At 45.9% G+C, this 5,000-nt stretch overlaps 3 non-coding genes and 5 pseudogenes across 3 annotated transcripts; all 8 read left to right on the top strand.

Moving 5' to 3' along the window:
• The window catches only part of LOC138256485 (5S ribosomal RNA), a 109-nt pseudogene extending 51 nt beyond the window's left edge, over window positions 1-58 (top strand).
• Window positions 59-501: 443 nt separating this feature from the next.
• On the top strand, window positions 502-620 carry LOC138256986 (5S ribosomal RNA; annotated as a pseudogene).
• A 446-nt stretch (window positions 621-1,066) lies between these two features.
• On the top strand, window positions 1,067-1,185 carry LOC138251527 (5S ribosomal RNA; annotated as a pseudogene).
• Window positions 1,186-1,631: 446 nt separating this feature from the next.
• Window positions 1,632-1,750, top strand: LOC138253466 (5S ribosomal RNA). Its single transcript, XR_011196156.1, has one exon. It is a non-coding gene; the product is annotated as a 5S ribosomal RNA (ribosomal RNA).
• Window positions 1,751-2,196: 446 nt separating this feature from the next.
• On the top strand, window positions 2,197-2,315 carry LOC138257275 (5S ribosomal RNA; annotated as a pseudogene).
• A 446-nt stretch (window positions 2,316-2,761) lies between these two features.
• Window positions 2,762-2,880, top strand: LOC138255276 (5S ribosomal RNA). Its single transcript, XR_011197913.1, has one exon. It is a non-coding gene; the product is annotated as a 5S ribosomal RNA (ribosomal RNA).
• A 998-nt stretch (window positions 2,881-3,878) lies between these two features.
• Window positions 3,879-3,997, top strand: LOC138251500 (5S ribosomal RNA; annotated as a pseudogene).
• A 446-nt stretch (window positions 3,998-4,443) lies between these two features.
• On the top strand, window positions 4,444-4,562 carry LOC138252917 (5S ribosomal RNA). Its single transcript, XR_011195631.1, has one exon. It is a non-coding gene; the product is annotated as a 5S ribosomal RNA (ribosomal RNA).
• The last annotated feature ends 438 nt before the right edge of the window (window positions 4,563-5,000 follow it).

Below are 5,000 nucleotides of genomic sequence, written 5' to 3'. Positions count from 1 at the left end.
TCGGGCCTGGTTAGTACTTGGATGGGAGACTGCCTGGGAATACCAGGTGCTGTAGGCATTTTGCCTCTTGCAGACAGTAGGTGGTGCACGTCTTAGAACAAATGCATAGAGTCCTCTCTAATGTTACTTTTCATTTATTATTTCTTCTACTCTTTTTTCCTTTCTTCAAATAAATAAAAAAACAGCAATAACACTAAAATACACTCTTTCTGAAGGAAAATTGAGAATCTTTCTGCACTTCACACTCACCCCAAGCTGCTGGTGGTGAGCTGGTCTGCTGCTTGTGCTGGGCCCTAAAGAAAGGGAAGTCTGAGACTTTGTGTAAGTGCAGGTGAAGCGATTGCGAGGCTGGTGCAAAACAGGGTGTGTGCTTGGCCCTCTGTAAGAAGTTTGTGAAGGAGGGCAGTTTGTGAACAGTAGAGTGCAGGTGTGTTTGAGAGCAGCAGGCGCCAGACCGGTGGGTTGTCTCAACACAAGAGGCCTGAAACAGGAGCATATTCTTCCTATGGCCATACCACCCTGAATGTGCCTGATCTCGTCTGATCTTAAAAGCTAAGCAGCATCGGGCCTGGTTAGTACTTGGATGGGAGACTGCCTGGGAATACCAGGTGCTGTAGGCATTTTGCCTCTTGCAGACAGTAGGTGGTGCACGTCTTAGAACAAATGCATAGAGTACTCTCTAATGTTAATTTTCATTTATTATTTCTTCTACTCTTTTTTCCTTTCTTAAATTAAATAAAAAAACAGCAATAACACTAAAATACACTCTTTCTGAAGGAAAATTGATAATCTTTCTGCACTTCACACTCAGCCCAAGCTGCTGGTGGTGAGCTGGTCTGTTGCTGCTTGTGCTGAGCCCTAAAAAAAGGGCAGTCTGAGACTGTGTGTAAGTGCAGATGAAGCGATTGTGAGGCTGGTGCAAAACAGGGTGTGTGCTTGGACCTCTGTAAGAAGTTTGTGAAGGAGGGTAGTTTGTGAACAGAAGAGTGCACGTGTGTTTGAGAGCAGCGGGCTCCAGACCGGCGGGCAGTCTCAACACAAGAGACCTGAAACAGGAGTGTGTTCTGCCTACAGCCATACCACCCTGAATGCCCCTGATCTTGTTTGATTTCAGAAGCTAAGCAGCGTCGGGTCTGGTTAGTATTTGGATGGGAGACTGCCTTGGAATTCCAGGTGATGTAGGCATTTTTCCTCTTGCAGACAGTAGGTGGTGCACGTCTTAGAACAATTGAACAGATTCCTCTCTAATGTTAATTTTCATTTATTATTTCTTCTACTCTTTTTTCCTTTCTTAAAATAAATAAAAAAACTGCAATAACACTAAAATACACTCTTTCTGAAGGAAAATTGATAATTTTTCTGCACTTCACACTCACCCCAAGCTGCTGGTGGTGAGCTGGTCTGTTGCTGCTTGTGCTTGGCCCTAAAGAAAGGGCAGTCTGAGACTGTGTCTAAGTGCAGATGAAGCGATTGTGAGGTTGGTGCAAAACAGGGTGTGCGATTGGCCCTCTGTAAGAAGTTTGTGAAGGAGGGCAGTTTGTGAACAGAAGAGTGCAGGTGTGTTTGAGAGCAGCAGGCTCCAGACCGGCAGGCTGTCTCAACACAAGAGGCCTGAAACAGGAGTGTATTCTGCCTATGGCCATACCACCCTGAATGCGCCTGATCTCGTCTGATCTTAGAAGCTAAGCAGTGTCGGGCCTGGTTAGTACTTGGATGGGAGACTGCCTGGGAATACCAGGTGCTGTAGGCATTTTGCCTCTTGCAGACAGTAGGTGGTGCACGTCTTAGAACAAATGCATAGAGTCCTCTCTAATGTTACTTTTCATTTATTATTTCTTCTACTCTTTTTTCCTTTCTTAAAATAAATAACAAAACAGAAATAACACTAAAATACACTCTTTCCGAAGGAAAATTGAGAATCTTTCTGCACTTCACACTCACCCCAAGCTGCTGGTGGTCAGCTGGTCTGTTGCTGCTTGTGCTGGGCCCTAAAGAAAGGGCAGTCTGAGACTGTGTGTAAGTGCAGATGAAGCGATTGTGAGGCTGGTGCAAAACAGGGTGTGCGATTGGCCCTCTGTAAGAAGTTTGTGAAGGAGGGCAGTTTGTGAACAGTAGAGTGCAGGTGTGTTTGAGAGCAGCAGGCTCCAGACCGGCGGGATGTCTCAACACAAGAGACCTGAAACAGGAGTGTGTTTTGCCTACGGCCATACCACCCTTAATGTGACTGATCTCAGCTGATGTCAGAAGCTAAGCAGCGTCGGGCCTGGTTAGTACTTGGATGGGAGACTGCTTGGGAATACCAGGTGCTGTAGGCATTTTGCCTCTTGCAGACAGTAGGTGGTGCACGTCTTAAAACAAATGCATAGAGTCCTCTCTAATGTTACTTTTCATTTATTATTTCTTGTACTCTTTTTTCCGTTCCTAAAATAAATAACAAAACAGCAATAACACTAAAATACACTCTTTCTGAAGGAAAATTGAGAATCTTTCTGCACTTCACACTCACCCCAAGCTGCTGGTGGTGAACTGGTCTGTTGCTGCTTGTGCTGGGCCCTAAAGAAAGGGCAGAGTGAGACTGTGTGTAAGTGCAGATGAAGCGATTGTGAGGCTGTTGCAAAACAGGGTGTGCGATTGGCCCTCTGTAAGAAGTTTGTGAAGGAGGGCAGTTTGTGAACAGTAGAGTGCAGGGGTGTTTGAGAGCAGCAGGCTCCAGACCGGCGGGTTGTCTCAACACAAGAGGCCTGAAACAGGAGTGTATTTTGCCTGCGGCCATACCACCCTGAATGTACCTGATCTCGTCTGATCTCAAAAGCTAATCAGCGTCGGGCTTGGTTAGTACTTGGATGGGAGACTGCCTGGGAATACCAGGTGCTGTAGGCATTTTGCCTCTTGCAGACAGTAGGTGGTGCACGTCTTAGAACAAATGCATAGAGTCCTCTCTAATGTTACTTTTCATTTATTATTTCTTCTACTCTTTTTTCCTTTCTTAAAATAAATAAAAAAAACAGCAATAACACTAAAATACACTCTTTCTGAAGGAAAATTGAGAATCTTTCTGCACTTCACACTCACCCCAAGCTGCTGGGGTGAGCTGGTCTGCTGCTTGTGCTGGGCCCTAAAGAAAGGGAAGTCTGAGACTGTGTGTAAGTGCAGGTGAAGCGACTGCGAGGCTGGTGCAAAACACGGTGTGTGCTTGGCCCTCTGTAAGAAGTTTGTGAAGGAGGGCAGTTTGTGAACAGTAGAGTGCAGGTGTGTTTGAGAGCAGCAGGCTCCAGACCGGTGGGTTGTCTCAACACAAGAGGCCTGAAACAGGAGCACATTCTACCTATGGCCATACCACCCTGAATGTGCCTGATCTCAAAAGCTAAGTAGCGTCGGGCCTGGTTATTACTTGGATGGGAGACTGCCTGGGAATACCCGGTGCTTTAGGCATTTTGCCTCTTGCAGACAGTAGGTGGTGCACGTCTTAGAACAAATGCATAGAGTACTCTCTAATGTTAATTTTCATTTATTATTTCTTCTACTCTTTTTTCCTTTCTTAAAATAAATAAAAAAACAGAAATAACACTAAAATACACTCTTTCTGAAGGAAAATTGCTAATCTTTCTGCACTTCACACTCACCCCAAGCTGCTGGTGGTGAGCTGGCCTGTTGCTGCTTGTGCTGGGCCCTAAAGAAAGGGCAGTCTGAGACTGTGTGTAAGTGCAGATGAAGCGATTGTGAGGCTGGTGCAAAACAGGGTGTGTGCTTGGACCTCTGTAAGAAGTTTGTGAAGGAGGGTAGTTTGTGAACAGAACAGTGCACGTGTGTTTGAGAGCAGCAGGCTCCAGACCGGCGGGCAGTCTCAACACAAGAGACCTGAAACAGGAGTGTATTCTGCCTACGGCCATACCACCCTGAATGCGCCTGATCTTGTCTGATTTCAGAAGCTAAACAGCGTCGGGTCAGGTTAGTACTTGGATTGGAGACTGCCTGGGAATGCCAGGTGATGCAGGCATTTTGCCTCTTGCAGACAGTAGGTGGTGCACGTCTTAGAACAATTGAACAGATTCCTCTCTAATGTTAATTTTCATTTATTATTTCTTCTACTCTTTTTTCCTTTCTTAAAATAAATAAAAAAACTGCAATAACACTAAAATACACTATTTCTGAAGGAAAATTGATAATTTTTCTGCACTTCACACTCACCCCAAGCTGCTGGTGGTGAGCTGGTCTGTTGCTGCTTGTGCTTGGCCCTAAAGAAAGGGCAGTCTGAGACTGTGTCTAAGTGCAGATGAAGCGATTGTGAGGCTGGTGCAAAACAGGGTGTGCGATTGGCCCTCTTTAAGAAGTTTGTGAAGGAGGGCAGTTTGTGAACAGAAGAGTGCAGGTGTGTTTGAGAGCAGCAGGCTCCAGACCGGCGGGCTGTCTCAACACAAGAGGCCTGAAACAGGAGTGTATTCTGCCTACGGCCATACCACCCTGAATGCGCCTGATCTCGTCTGATCTTAGAAGCTAAGCAGTGTCGGGCCTGGTTAGTACTTGGATGGGAGACTGCCTGGGAATACCAGGTGCTGTAGGCATTTTGCCTCTTGCAGACAGTAGGTGGTGCACGTCTTAGAACAAATGCACAGAGTCCTCTCTAATGTTACTTTTCATTTATTATTTCTTCTACTCTTTTTTCCTTTCTTAAAATAAATAACAAAACAGAAATAACACTAAAATACACTATTTCCGAAGGAAAATTGAGAATCTTTCTGCACTTCACACTCACCCCAAGCTGCTGGTGGTCAGCTGGTCTGTTGCTGCTTGTGCTGGGCCCTAAAGAAAGGGCAGTGTGAGACTGTGTGTAAGTGCAGATGAAGCGATTGTGAGGCTGGTGCAAAACAGGGTGTGCGATTGGCCCTCTGTAAGAAGTTTGTGAAGGAGGGCAGTTTGTGAACAGTAGAGTTCAGGTGTGTTTGAGAGCAGCAGCCTCCAGACCGGCGGGCTGTCTCAACACAAGAGGCCTGAAACAGGAG

This window comes from Pleurodeles waltl, chromosome 8 (assembly GCF_031143425.1).
Source record: "Pleurodeles waltl isolate 20211129_DDA chromosome 8, aPleWal1.hap1.20221129, whole genome shotgun sequence".
Lineage (NCBI taxonomy): Eukaryota > Metazoa > Chordata > Amphibia > Caudata > Salamandridae > Pleurodeles > Pleurodeles waltl.
This window is presented reverse-complemented; position numbering and strand designations above follow the sequence as displayed.